The sequence below is a fragment of the Schistocerca cancellata genome, chromosome 6 (assembly GCF_023864275.1).
Source record: "Schistocerca cancellata isolate TAMUIC-IGC-003103 chromosome 6, iqSchCanc2.1, whole genome shotgun sequence".
NCBI classification, from domain to species: Eukaryota; Metazoa; Arthropoda; class Insecta; order Orthoptera; family Acrididae; genus Schistocerca; species Schistocerca cancellata.
This window is the reverse complement of record NC_064631.1, coordinates 54,133,023-54,148,714: the sequence shown is the minus strand read 5'-3', so window position 1 is coordinate 54,148,714 and position 15,692 is coordinate 54,133,023.

Genomic DNA, 15,692 nt, shown 5'->3' with positions numbered 1-15,692 from the left:
TTGTGAAGACCCATAGTTCTAGTTATATAACCATTTGAGGATCCCTCTGCATGGAGTGCTATTATAGCGCCCTTGTCTGCCTCAGCCAGATGGGTCATTTAGCGTTGACTGAATGATTCGTCGCGGTTAATATCTGCTGCGGAAACAGCGGTAGCAGGAAACAGACTGCCTCCTCCACGATGGCAGCCACAACGCAGTGGCCAAGTATGTGTAACACGGAAATCGATGGCATAAACGAGAGATCGCAAGCATTACATAGTGGAGCAACTTAGAATCTGTAATTTTTCTCCGAAGGGACTGGTCCACGCTTGTCATGTCTTATCCTGATAAATATTACATGATGTGTAATGTTTACGTTTTGCATATGCGGCAGGCCTAACGCAAGAAACATTTCTGAAATATCTGAGGCAACCTGAAGAACACTTCGTGACTTTTAGCTGTAGAAAGTTGCCTTGTAAGAAGCAAAACGTGTTTATCCCCGCTCGCCGTGTTTCCAGGTGGCACAGTTTACTCTGAGGCATACGTAATTCTCGCCGGGCGTGAGAAGCGACTCGACTAATGAGGGGAACTCGCCAGGTGTCATAGGCTGATTGTCCGGAAACTTTGCTCAGTGAAGGAGAGGACAAAATAAGCGAACATGTGTTTTGACTTATCTGCAGACACTCGACCGTTTCCGAGAAAACGACGGTCAAAGTTATCAACGCGCTGTTGCTATAGTGTACATACCTTCTGCAGCCGAGAACGCAATTGAAGCAGTGGCTCAGCGGCTACCCTCATTCCTTCTCAACTTTGATTCCTGTGTTCGAGACCATATTGTTTTTTTTATTATTATTTTTTGCTGCCTCTCTATCAGAATTATCTACGAATGTTTTTTTTCTAATTTACGATGAAATAATTTTGTCTTTATTCGCCATTAGCTTTATGTGTAATTAATGAACTAAAAAAATAATAAACGAATGAGACAAAGTGATCTAAAATCATCTGGTCTGCCTCATGTATCGTTCTATGCAAATGGTTTATAAATGTTAGTCTACATTCAGGTCCGATGATGGCACCTTTAGTGTGTTGAAACCGGTTATCCAGTAAACAATATTTAAGCGATCGTGGCGTCTGAATTATTTGTACAATAGAGTGATCGCCCCACTACGCACTATGTGTTCCCTTTTTAACTTATTTCTTTACACAGTAAATTAACTGCCGAATAACGACAACAGTATTTCAACATAAATTGGAATAAACATTCGTAGATAATTCAGTGAGTGAGGGGGGAAAAAGGAGAAACCGGGTTTCGAACGCGCAGCGCGATGTTCCGAAGCCGCTATGGTAGCCGCAGAGCCACCGTTTCAGTTGAATCCTTACCCACTGAGAGGTATCTACACTATAGCAACAGCGCATTGAAAACTTTGACCGTCGTTTTCCCAGAAGCGGTAGAGTGTAAGCAGATAAGTCGAGACACGTGTTCGCTTATTTTGTTCCCTCTTTCACTGAGAGAAGTTTCAGCAAGATCGGGGTATGACACTTGGCGTGTCCCCTTGTAAGTGGCGTGCGTTGGGGTTCAGTAGACAGAATGCGTCCACTTTCCTCGACTACTCATTGACATGTTTGGAATCTATCTTTCTTGCAGTGGCACTTTGCATTATGAGGGCTGGTTTTCCTGATAACGATCTGCTAATGGACTTTGCTCCTAATTTACGTTACTGTGTAGTAGACCTACTGCAACTACTTAAACCGGAAATGTTTGTTTATTTGGATACTCCGCTTCTTAGTTGCTACATTTCGCTATAATATTTTCCTTTGACTAAAAACGGCAAGTTAAGATGACCACTGCAACTTGGTAACATCAGTAACAATTTAATACTTCGAAACAGTTATGTGTGGGGTACGAGAAGTGTACTCTGTTGAATGAGGAATACAATAAACAAGAAAGCTACGTCCAATAACAATAATTAACTTTCGGTTACATGACAAAACACATGTCGAAGCACTGTCACTTCATCTCAGTACCCAGTAAAACTTAAACTGGGACGGCAAACGAATGACTGCGTTTTATTGGCCGCACACTAAGAATACGCAACAGGCCAACTGAAAACACTGCCTACACTACGTTTGTCCGTCCACTGCTATAATATCCTTGACAGACGTGATTGACTGTGCACGCAAAAACGTCCATGGAACGGTAGCACGATTTGTAATGTCACGAAATAGGGGAGAGAGGGTCCCAGATTTGATAATCGAGTTGGGGTAACATACATGAAAACAAAAGCGTTTTTCGTTGCCGCGAGATCTTTTCACTCAATTTCAATTACCAACATCTGTTCTGAATGCCAAAACATTATTTCCTCGTAAAATTACACAGGAAGAAATCATAGTAATAATGTAATTCTAGGCTCGCAAGAAAAGATTTAAGTGGTCCTTTTTCCCGCACACTGTTAATGAGTGGGACGGTAGAGAAATAGTCCGAACCTTCTGCCAGGCACGTAAGTCTGGATTACAAAGAAATCCTGATTATGTAGTCATGTAGATGTAACAACGAAATTATGTTGTAATTGCGACATGTGACTTTCATTTGATTTGAACATCGAAGTTGTTTGCTGTTTAATATAGTTTCAGCCATATACGAAAACCTAGGCGCGTTAAATTGATCTCGAAATAAAGTGTCATGCGTGGACCAATAACAATAAATTCTTAGCTGCTTGGTATGGTACTGCAATATCTGCCAGCGTCTTCAGAAGTGGATATCGCATACGACGTTCCTAGGGTGTTTATAAATGGATATTGCAGACGACTACGAACAAAGTTTGAATGTAGCTTCGTAAAAGTTCCGTGATCAAACGATCTGAGTTGCTGGTGAATACAGTTGATTCTCAATAGACAGTATGTATTATCATTATACATTAGGTGAATAGGGTTTCGCCAGGTGCGGTGGCCGAGCGGTTCCAAGGGCTTCAGTCACGAACCGCACGGCTGCTTCAGTCGCAGGTTGGAATCCTACCTCGGGCATAGATGTCTGTGATGTCCTTAGGCTAGCTAGGTTTAAGCAGCTCTAGGTCTAGGGGCTGATGACATGGATTGCGTTGACATAGAAGCTCACATTTTTACACCACCAAGGGACCGGTTACCGCAAGAAGTGCGATACATTTCCGCTTATTATGTCCACCCGTTCTGGAGGTTAACGGCTTTTAAGGGTTGGGTAGACCGATAGACGGTCAAGAAAATGAGACTAGTAGGGTTCCGTTTTTACTGGTTTAGGTGACGAAATCCTAACAACGAAAACAGCTACGACAGCTACTGAAGATGAGGGCCGCACAAATAACACCCCCTACTCTTTATTCGAAATGTTCAAGTTGCAGTCGATACATCAGCGTATTAATCGTAGCTACGCTTTCGATCCAAATCACGTTTACAGGAATGCAAATAGAATCCATTTGCCTATACACGTGGTAATACACATCCCAGTATTAATGCCACCGCGTTTTAGAAGTGCGAACAATCCAGCTGCTAGCTAGCTTAAGAAACACTTCGGCTAATGAACGTTTTCTGGCTGTGGCGAGTCTAGTGGAGAATTCGAAACAGTGTAGAATACTTTTGGCAGCTATGTAGCTGTTTATTTCCTGGGGTGGTGCAGAATTATCCTACTAAATTTACTCTCTAATGACAGTATTTTGTTATTTCGATAAACATCCCGAATGATTGTCACATAAGCGGTGACATAAAGGAAGAAAATTCATGTTTTTGAGTCCAGAAAGCTCTATGCAACAGAAACTGCAGATCATTTTGGCATTTTCATTGCGAAATTGCCGGCTTATTCATGTCTGGGGTAATAGTAGATGGCTGTTTGCCTGGGTTGTGTACTAGCGTAGTGAAAGGAAGGTCTGGTTTGTATTCCGTTCTAATCTCGATGGAAGCAGGTAGAATATCAGTAAAGTAATTTTAAGAAATTCTCGCGCTCCCAATACGTTTTATCGCTACGTTTATTCTGTACCGGCGCCCTGTGGATGTCAATATGACACTCTTGTAGAATTTCATACGTGTTACTGCCTACTTTTTCCGCTTCTGTCAATAATGGAATTGACTTAAGTACTGAATGATTTTTAACTGAATTTCGTTATGAATCTTCACGCATTGCTTAATTTGCACACTTTCATGGTAGGTCAGCAACAGTAATCCAGTATGACTGGTCTGAACGTTAACACAGAACGTTTCGCGGCCGAATGCGGATAATATTTTGCTAATTCGTAACGATCTTGGGTTCTTTGTCTTACTAAAACAGTTATGTTATCTCGATAAGTTGAAATTCATTTTTTTTTTTGGTACAGTTCATACCAATTAGTGTTTCTTCTTTCAGATCTGTCTTATATTTACGTGTTGTATTTAACACAGTAATCAGCATTAATATAGTCTTAAAAATTGTTGAAAACAGTCTAAAAAAGTTCAGATAGTTTGTCAATTTCACGCCTGTGCGTAGTGTGTTGGTAGCACTTCGTCGCCTTGCCTGTTATGCTGTGTAGCAGACTCTAAAGTCGTGCGGATCAGCATAACGAAAAGGCGAGGGGTCTCGCTCGTTTTGTCCACGACTGTACATCGACCGTCCGAGCTGTGGCAGACCCGATGTAACACGGCAGGTTAGCTTGTACTCCTGAATATTTGCTTCACTAAGTTGCATTGCTGTCGGCCGTACCTGCATTTCTTGTTGACAACCTTTCTGACTGGATCTGTTAACTTGGGCGTTGTGCACCATTCTGTAAATGAAAGACCCTCTTTGTAGTCTCAGATCTTTGAGGAATACACCATTCAAATCCACGCATAGAAACACGTAACTCCTTTTCCTTCTTAGTTTCTTTTTACTTTTTCTTTTTAGTTTTTCGTTTCTCATCCTGACAAGAAGTCCTTATCCACTACAGCATTTTAAAGTATGGCCTTCGGCTGCGCGTCTGAGGTACGTCTTTTGAGGTGTCATAGAGTTCTTTACCTCATTTTCCAAATATCTAAATACCTGCAAGCTCAACGAACGCCGCTGAAACGTCTAGTAGGACCATTTACATTAGATTTGTAACTTCACAGTTCCTCCAATACAGTAACACAGCAGAGCAGTTGGTTTTATTTCTTTAGAATGTTAATGCTAAATCATCAGAATGTGTTAATATAGTCCATCAAAGCATTCGACAGTGTTATTGTTATTATTATTATTATTATTATTATTATTATTATTATTATTATATAAGATTCACGTCTGATTTTGTAATTTACCCTATGTGTGCTAGGGAAGGCTGGTAAGGGCGCACGTAAGGGCAGAAATTTTTTTAGCTTAAATTTTTTACTGGCCTAAAATGGTCCTTACAGAGTCTAATTTTAAGATTTATTCATATAAATGGTGCCGTGATTTTTTGCATGGGTTTGGCGCAAATGAGCAACCAATGTAGTAGTGGACGGAATAGAGGTCCTGTTGGTTTCGGATAACATCACTGAGGCCATTAGAATAACTACAATACTGTCTTTTCTTATGGAAAACAATCTGAAAGTACGTGCTTGTATCGCGTCTGCTTAACTTGTCATAGTACGAAGGAAAACGCGAGTGCTTGACAATGACAAACAAACGTATTTATATAGTAGAAAAGGTTAGAAAAATAATCCCAATAGCGCAAAAAACCGCTTAGATTGGTAAGTGGAAGACAATTAATCCACATAATTTCAGTAACATGAGATAGTCACAACATAGGAGAAAAAGAGGCCAACTCTACGAAGATTAAAGGTTTGGTCAATTTCAGTGTTAAGAAAGACAAGTTCAAATTTTAAACGCTTGATTTTTCAAAACAATGTTTTTCAAGTTAGCGGGAGTTATAACTCATGAAATATACCTGCGATTACATTAAGCCTTTTTTGTAATTTGAGAGTTGGCGATTTTTCTAATATAGTAAGTAGGATTTTTTGGTGTATTTTATTCTGGGCTTTTGGTGCACGTTGTGGAAAACGTTGATTTCCATTTTGTAAAAAAAAAAAAAAAACATTTTCTTAAATATCCCCACGTATAACCTTCGAAAATATAATCAGTTTCAATGAGATTTTTGAAATTTTTTTATAGGTTCAGAGCTCACACCATCCGCCATCGAACTCCACGAAGGCCTTTCGTCGAAGTTGTGTTGCGTCCTCTGGGTGCAAGTTATTTATTTACAAAATATATAATACATAATACTATCTTAAGGGTGTACAATAGAGGTCTAAAGTCAGTTCTGTTATGTGTTTGTTATTTTATGGGAAAAAAAGAATTATTAGTATCCGTCCCAAAGAGGAGCGTGACCTAGGTCTACAACCTGAAATTTGCGGCCGGTCTTACACAAAATCATGTGGACTTCGAAGTTGAAACAGGAATTTATGAAAACAACTTGTAATCTCATTAAATTAGTTTGATAAATATTAATATAATGGGTTATATATTTCTTTCTTTCTGTTTGATCTGCAAAGTTTTATTCTTTATATCATTAACTTAATCAGTAACAATTAACATAAGTTAGGTTGCTTAATTCTGCTAATACACTGACGTCTATAGAGCACTTGCGTGCTCTTCTCTCTGATAGAGCAATCGAACTCTTTATCCAGGAAAATGGTCACATATCGTCTTTCTCTGTGGAAGAGAAGACATCAGAAAGTATACAGAGATGTACATTTGATTATTATTTGCGACTGTAAGTTATCTCAGATCAACGTTATTCTTTTTTAACATTTTATAAAAAACGACATAATTTGTACGCACGATGGAAGGCGGAGAGCAGGCTAGATGTTACACCATCTGATGACAGACCGAAGGGCACAGACATCTTACGATGGACAGAGTGTGGTTCTTTCGGATGCCTGGGACGCCACACCAGCTGTCAGCTCAGATCGCTACAAGACGACGCTGAGCAGGCTATAAGATTCCGCTTGTAATACGGCCGCACGACAGTCGCGCGACCAGAGAAGTCGTTGTCAAATTTTGCTGGACTGTCGTTCAAAATCCACGGCGCAGCCCTGATTTAGCGCCATCAGATGGTTCAAATGGCTCTGATCACTATGGGACTTAACATCTATGGTCATCAGTCCCCTAGAGCTTAGAACTACTTAAACCTAACTAACCTAAGGATATCACACAACACCAGTCGTCACGAGGCAGAGAAAATCCCTGACCCCGCCGGGAACCGAACCCGGGAACCTGGGCGCGGGAAGCGAGAACGCTACCGCACGACCACGAGCTGCGGACTTTAGCGGCATCAGCCTTCCGTCTCTTTGAACCTGCGGAATATGAACTACGATCTGAACATTTTACTGACTCAGATACTGTCATAAGATAGTTGCTAGCATCAGCTCGTTCAGGTTTTTGCGAGAGAGGCATGCAGAGTTTCGCCAATGATTGGTAAAAGTACATAGAGAAATGGTGGTGACTATGCTCTCTGAGCACTATGGGACTCAACATCTTAGGTCATAAGTCCCTTAGAACTTAGAACTACTTAAACCTAACTAACCTAAGGACATCACACACACCCATGCCCGAGGCAGGATTCGAACCGGCGACCGTGGCAGTCCCGCGGTTCCAGACTGCAGCGCCAGAACCGCTAGACCACCGCGGCCGGCGGTGGTGACTATGCGAAAAACTGAAAGAACGTACCAGAGATCTTGCTCTATTTAACCGTGTTACTGCTCTTTCTGCACATGTTGTACCTTCAACGAAAATAAATGGGGGAGAGCATTACTTTCGCAGTGTCCCTCGTAGTAATGATCATTTTGACGTTCATTACTTTAATGAGGGTAAACTATCACGGCAGTTTTTTCCTCAGTTAGACTTCAGAGCAAAAGGAAACGAAGGAAGCTTAGCAGCACACCTTTAACAAGGTCCTCAGCTGTTCCACACGCTGAGAACGATCACTATCATCACTGAGAAAATACGTCTTTTTTTATCTTAGTGTGTTTTTTATCAGAATATATCAAAGAAATGTGCTGAAAATGGTCAGCTCTGCATTCATCTTTTATAGAAAGACTGGCAGCCTTTACCAATTCTGTTAGCCGCTCGAAATCAGATCCAAAGTTACACACATCATTGGTACCGACGTGAGCAACCACCTGCAGTTGGCTGCACCCTGTGCTCTTCATGGGAGGACCTTTTCCACATCTGGAATGACTCCACTCGGTATGCGCACGGAATGCGCATTGGTTTTATTTTCCTTCTTGACAGCCATGTCCCTAAGGGGCCCCATAACGCGCCTAACGTTGCAGTTCCCAACTACCAATTATCCCAGCCTCTGTGATTGCCCGGATCTTTCAGGCTGAGTAGTTTCCTCTGAAACAGGACAGGCGACAGCATCTGGCTCAGCGACAGTGTCAGCCACAGACAGCACCTGGAAGCTGTTTGTTAGACAAACCGCGGAGGCCTTACGTGCGGCCGCCTCGGAAGTCTTTCTCCGCCTGCTTCGTCCCGGGGCGACCTCCCACTCGACCACAAGTGAGGAGTCAGCCTCAGTGCGGGCAGTAACTGGGTTGGCCACCGGTGAGGACCGATCGGAGGACTCGGACGTACTGGACGTCCGTTGGATCCCCACGGCTTGCCCACAACAGTGGTGCCCGTCCACTGCAGCCTCAAGCTGTGTAACTGACGCCATCACAGCCTGAAGCTGAGAGCGAAGTGTCACCAGCTCGGCTCGCATCCGCACACAACAATCACAGTCCCTGTCCATACAAAAGACCATGGAAAACTAAACTATGCAGATAAACGGACTATCGGCACGCGCTGCTCAACTCTACTGTAGACTCTGACAAAAACGTAGGAACTGTGTCTAATAATACGCAGATATTCAAAAACCGAACTACCGAAGCAATCAGATGAAACTAAATCATTCGCCCCTGATTAGGAACTTGTAACATGTCACAAAATCGGTTTACTTTCCGACGCAAAAGGAAACGCGAGAGCTGTGGCTATTAGATATTAAATCTACACGGAGAAACTCAACAAACTAAACTAATATAATAAAATTAGCTCCTGGTTAGGAACTCGTAAAAGTCACAAAAGCGGTTAGTTACCAGTTGCTGCGTCTGTCTCGGTCGGCTACTACTGCCTGGCATAGCTTTCGCAGTGTCTCTCGTAGTAATGATCACTTTGACGTTCATTAGTTTATTGGAGGGGTGTGTGTGTAGAATATTACCACAGTCTTTTTGAGATTGGTGTAAGAACAAATAGATTCGAATATAACTTAACTGTACATTTCTCGTATTGCCCTCAGCTACGACTCATACTGAGAAGGACGACTTTTATGACAGAAAGTCGCTTCCGGCGCTGAGTGAAGAACAGAAAACAAAAACTGATGAGGGAAAACCTGTCCAGCAACATGCAGCTGTGCAAATATTGTAGCGGGACCTTGGCCTTTCTGCTGCAATTTATACAGTGTTTAGTGTGAGTCCACGACCACTCATGGACGCTCATACCGCCTACTGACAGCGACCAGAACGCAACGACGCTCATACGAGGAACACTGTGAGGTAAACTTTCTTTACTTGTATAACTGACACATTGTGTTACATTCGCATGTACAGGGTGAGTCGCTAATGATTGCCACCTAGAATAACTCCAAAAGTATGATAGTAGCTGTAAAGTTTGTGGCACAAGTGTTGCATGGAACAATGGGGGCCATAATAATACGTTGGTTTTTAGTTGCTAGGTGGAGTCGCGTCAGAGATGTGGTCAACTTTGATTTTAAAATGGGATGCTTAGTTTGTTACTTATTTTCTCATAACGGCTATCGAGACGAATCCAATGGTGTGTAACAGTAAGGTCTTTGAGGGTCAATGAATGTCACAAAGGTTGCATGAACGTCCATTTACAGAATGTGTTCGAAGTGATGACCATTGGTATCAATGCAGTGCTGCAATCTCCTTATCATGGATTGAATGGTATCCATAACCACTTCGGCACATATCGAAGCACATGCTCTGACAATTCTCTCTTGTACATCGTGCAAATAGTAAATATTTGGCCAACTACGGCGTATCCATCTAACGTGCCACTGACATGTAAACACCATTCGACGGTTTCGCAATACAACATTAATAGGAACGGCAAGACTAGTATTGTCGACTCGAGCGAATGTGAATTCCTTAGAAGAACAAGTCGATATGCTTCTCATTTACGGAGAATGCCAACGAAATTCAGTGAGAGATAGAGACTTACAGGGTGAAAGATATCGTCAACCAACTCACCCTACACGTCGTACATTTAAATATGTGTGTGATAAATTGAGACCAACTGGATCTTTATCGCATCGGAAACATATCCGGCAAAGGAAAGTTACTAACGAGGAAACGGAAATTGGTACTCTTGCCACTGTGGTTCGAGATCCTTGTATTAGTTCGCGTCAAATCGCAAGAGAATCTGGCATGAGCCAGAATAGTGTTGTTAGTGTTCTGCATCACCATAAATATCATCCATACCATACCAGACTCCACCAAGAATTAACTGGTACGGATTGTATACGTCGCACTGAATTCTTTCAATGGGCTCAACTTCAGATTCATAGGGATGGCACATTAATTAATTTGACTTTTATTTACTGACGAGGGTGCATTCACGTACCATGGAAATGTTAATTTGCATAACATGCATTATTGGGCAACTGAAAATCCATGGTGGCTGCGGCAAGTTGCATAGCAAAAACCGCGGTCGGTGAATGTATGGTGTGGGATTCTGGAGGACAGAATTATAGGCCCCTATTGCATGGAAGGAAATCTTAATGGTAGGAAGTAGACCACATTCCTGCAAGAAAGATGAGGTCAGTTATTGGAAGAAATACCTGTAGGAACAAGGAACAGAAAGTGCTATCAACACTATGGGTGTCCGGCACATTTTTCTCTGATAGCTAGAAATGAGTTGCAGAGACATTTGCCAAATCGTTGGATTGGACGCGGAGGAGATGTGTTGTGGCCGGCTCGATCGCGAGACGTGACACCTGTGGTGTTTTCTTGTGAGAATTCCTAAAAGAGATTGTTTATAAAGACCTTCCAACTACACCTGAGGATACACGAGACAGAATTGTCAGAGCATGTGCTTTGATAAGTGCCGATGTGATAAGGAATACCGCTCAATCCATGATAAGAAGATTGCAACATTGCACTGATATCAATGTTCATCACTTCGAAAACCTTCTGTAAATGGACGTCATGCCGCCTTTTTGACCTTAGTTGACCTTCGAAGACGTTACTGTTACACACCATTGGATTCTTCTCGATGGCCGCTATCAGAAACTATGTGTGGTGTCACCGCCAGACACCACACTTGCTAGGTGGTAGCCTTTAAATTGGCCGCGGTCCGGTAGTATACGTCGGACCCGCGTGTCGCCACTATCAGTGATTGCAGACCGAGCGCCGCCACACGGCAGGTCTAGAGACACTTCCTAGCACTCGCCCCAGTTGTACAGCCGACTTTGCTAGCGATGGTTCACTGACAAATTACGCTCTCATTTGCCGAGATGATAGTTAGCATAGCCTTCAGCTACGTCATGTCCGCCCCAGTAGCTGAGTGGTCAGCGTGACGGATTGCCGTCCTCCGGGCCCGGGTTCGATTCCCGGCTGGGTCGGGGATTTTCTCCGCTCAGGGACTGGGTGTTGTGTTGTGTTCATCATCATTTCATCCCCATCCGGCGTGCAGGTCGCCCAATGTGGCGCCGACTGTAATAAGACCTGCGCCAAGGCGGCCGGACCTGCCCCGCGAGGGGCCTCCCGGCCAATGACGCCAAACGCTCATTTCCATTTCAGCTACGTCATTTGCTACAACCTAGCAAGGCGCCATTATCATTTGCTATTTATCTTGTGATGCATGTACCGTCAGACCGATGTTCACCAATTATGAATTAAAGTTAAGTATTCCAGTAGTTACTTAGGTACTTTGCTACTATAAATTCCCTTAACTGTTCCAGACCTCACGCCAGCCTGCGTGAGCTTAAACGCGTGCCTTTCGGCTTCCTCAGAGCGGCTTGGTTGTCTTGCCAAGTCACAACAATATGCACCAAACTACAGCATCCCATTTTAGAAAATGACGTTGACCTTCATATATCTGAAGCGACCCCAACTAGTAAAAAAGAAACCAGCGTCATATTGTGGCCCCCACTGTCCCATGCAACGTTTGTCCCACAAACTCTACTGCTCCTATCATACTTTCGGAGTTATTCATGGTGGCAATAGTTAGTGAGTCACCCTGTATACTGGCGGAAAAAGATCGCAACACCAAGAAAAGAAAGTTGGCGGGCGTGTTTCTAAATCCGAAAGTTTTGTCTCTACCAATTTCGCGTCAGTTACGTTAGAGTGGCGCTAGTAGTTCCATTATAAGGATGCAAATCAGGTTTGCTTTAAACACACGCTCTAACGGCCTGAGTGTTAGGTACCTCTGAGAGTTGATGTTAGTAAAGAACGCCTTTAAGGCAAGAAACACGCCATTTTCAGCAGCTCAAGAAGTTTGAACGAAGTCGTGTAATGGGGCTACGAGAAGCTTGCTGTTCCTTTTGCGACGATGCAGAAAGAGTTTTTAGGAATGTACAAACTGTACATGACTGCTGGCAGCGATGATCCCGGGAATGTACGGTCGCATAAAGACCGGGCCCTGGACGGACACGTGGCAATACCGCGGGGAAAGACCATCGTGATCGGCTTATGGCTCTGTCACATCGTACTGCATCTGCAGCAGTGACGCAACGAACTGTTACAAATCGGTTACTTCAAGGGCAGTTTTGAGCCTATCGCCTTGCATGTGCATTCCACGGACCCCAAACCACCGCCATTTGCGACCTCGGCGGTGTCAAGCGAGAACTCAGTTGAGGGTAGGGTGGACGTCTGTTGTGTTTTCTGAAGCAGGCTGGTTGTGCCTCGGGGTTAGAAGGAGGCCAGTTGAGGACCCGCAACCAACCTATCTACGCACTAGAGACTCTGGACCTACGCCTGGAATTATGGTCGGGGCTGCGATTCGTGTGACAGCAGGTTCACTCTCGTGGTTGTCCCACGCAAAGGGACCGCAAATCTGTACGTCAGTCTGGTGATTCGATCTGCAGTCTTGCCACCGGCCATTCGTAAACAGCATTGCAGGGGGTGATTTCCAACAGGATAACAGTCGCCCACATACCACTGTTGTAACCCAACCTTCCGTACAGAGTGTCGATATGAGGCCTTGGCCTCCCTCGGGTCGAGCACATATGGGACATCGTAGGACGACACCTCCAGAGCCGTTTAGGCATCCGGCACCTGTACAAAACAGTGCATGCCCGTCTGCATGCTTGGTTTAAACATTCTATCAGTTACACCGTATATCAATGTACCAACATTTCACATCTGCAATGGCTTATCTCCCGCATCTGCGATTTTCCATTGTTAATCACTTAAATACGTTACCTAGACAAATATGTACCCGAAATTTCATTAATGTACATTAATTATTTTTTGGATGATGACTCTCCTAAGAGTCGAGAGACGCATTTTGTCTGACGTTTTAGCAGTAATCTGAAAGTTCGTCTTTGCGTTGTGTAGCTAATGTCAGCCCAAACAAATAGTCCCAATCAGATCTTCCACGTAGTTCTCAGTTTCGGCGGGAAGTTCAAAATGGTTCAAATGGCTCTTAGCACTACGGGATTTAACTTCTGAGGTCATCAGTCCCCTAGAACTTAGAACTACTTAAACCTACCTAACCTAAGGACATCACACACATCCATGCCCGAGGCAGGATTCGAACCTGCGACCGTAGCGGTCGCGCGGTTCCGGACTGAAGCACCTAGAACTGCTCGGCCACACCGGCCGGCTCGACGGAAAGTGCCCGGTTGTTTCTCGTTGCAAAGCAAATGATTTTAAGCGGAATTTTACGTTCACATTCGGTACAGCAGTTCGAGATTAATCTACAGCGATATTCGTTTTATTGGTGCTTTAAAAGGCATAGTAAAACACGAAGAATAACCAATACGCCAGCAATGAAAGCACTGTCCTGGCCCGCGCTCAGTTCTACCGCCAAGCATGCAGCGTTACTGAGTCTCTGCTGGATAGCCGTTTATCCTTCGTGTTTTACTGTCCCTTTTGATACATACTGATAAAACGAATATCGCAGTATTCTAATCTTTAAAAATATTTTAATTTTGTTTGTAACGAGAAACAATCCTACGCTTTCCATCGACACAGGACCTCGCATGCAAGACGTTAAGAGAACTATTTATCCTGGCTGGCTGACGACTTCCAGAAAATGCATCCAGTCTGTGTAGGATGGAAATGGAAATGAAGTCCATTGCTTCTTGACTGAGCGTAGGGGACGTTGCGGGAGGCCCGCACCGCCGTACTAGACAAGGTCCTAATGGAGGTGGTTTGCCGTTGCCTTCCTCCGACCGTAATGGTGATGAATGATGATGATGAAGACTACACAACAACTCACAGTCGTCTCGGGGCAGATGAAAATTCCTGACCCCGCCCGGAATCGAACCCGGGACCCTGCACTCGGGAAACGAGAACGCTACCGCGAGACCATGAGCTGCTGTAGGGTACTGTGAAACAAAAAAATGACGTGTCATGAAGAAATTATGCTTCATACAGGTCCCGATGAAAATACGAAACAGTAAATTTTGGCAGCCGATGGGTACTTGTGTGATGTTACAGCACAATTTTACCGCGCTGCTGGCAAGGACACTAAAAAGGGGACATATCGATACCTGTGCATAAAGTCTTTGCTAATTTCATTCCGTACACGCAGTTGGACAGTAACTATGCCTCGCAGACAGGCGCAAGTACAGTATACTGATACGTCAGCACTTGAGATAGGACGCGTAGTTAGGATCGAAGAAGCCGTTTGGAGCATTCGGCGAACCGGTCGACATTTGAATGGGGGCGGTGCTACTATTGTTTATGTTGTCAGGAATAGCTGAATCACGGTTTAACACGGCGTCAAGAAGGAACTAGTCGATGAAGAGGGACGACAGAACTAAAGGACCGAGCAGTCGTCAGAGGGGCGCTCAGAGCCCTGGATTCATTATCATCTTCGAAGCGACGTACAACCGGCGCTTCAGGACCATTAATAGGCGGCTCATAGAAAGGGGCGCCGATTACCTTGACCTCTATACACCGACAAGACCGTTTGCAATGGTGTCAGGTACGTTAGGCCTAGAATCTCATTTAATGGAGAAGAGTTGGCTTCATTGATGAACCCCGCTTCGAACTGATCTCCGATAACCAGTGAAGACATGTCTGGAGGCTCACCAGACAGAGGTGGGATACGACCCTCACTGTTGCCCAATATACGGCCCGACATTCAGCAGTGGTGGACTGGGTGCCGTTTCATTGGATAGTAGGACATCTCCCTACAGCACAGCGCTATGTCGACGATATTCTACGCCCAGTTTTGTTGCCTTTCATGGCAAGCTATCTTGTCCGTACATTTCAGCAAGACAAAGCGCCCCTGCAGATACGGCGAGAGTTTCTACCGTTTGTCTTCGTATTTACCAAACTCTACCTCGCCGGATTTCTGCCGCATTGAGAAATTTGGAACACTATGGGCAGGGTCCAACCAACTCGGGACCTTGTCAACCTAACGCACCAGTTCTTTTTTTTTTAATTAGTTGTTTGTCTGTACCTCTACACCACATCTACCGATTTCCGTTCCATGCGGATAATGTTTTCGTTGTGTGCCGTTTTTTGCCTTAGATGTATTTTTTGCCAGAACG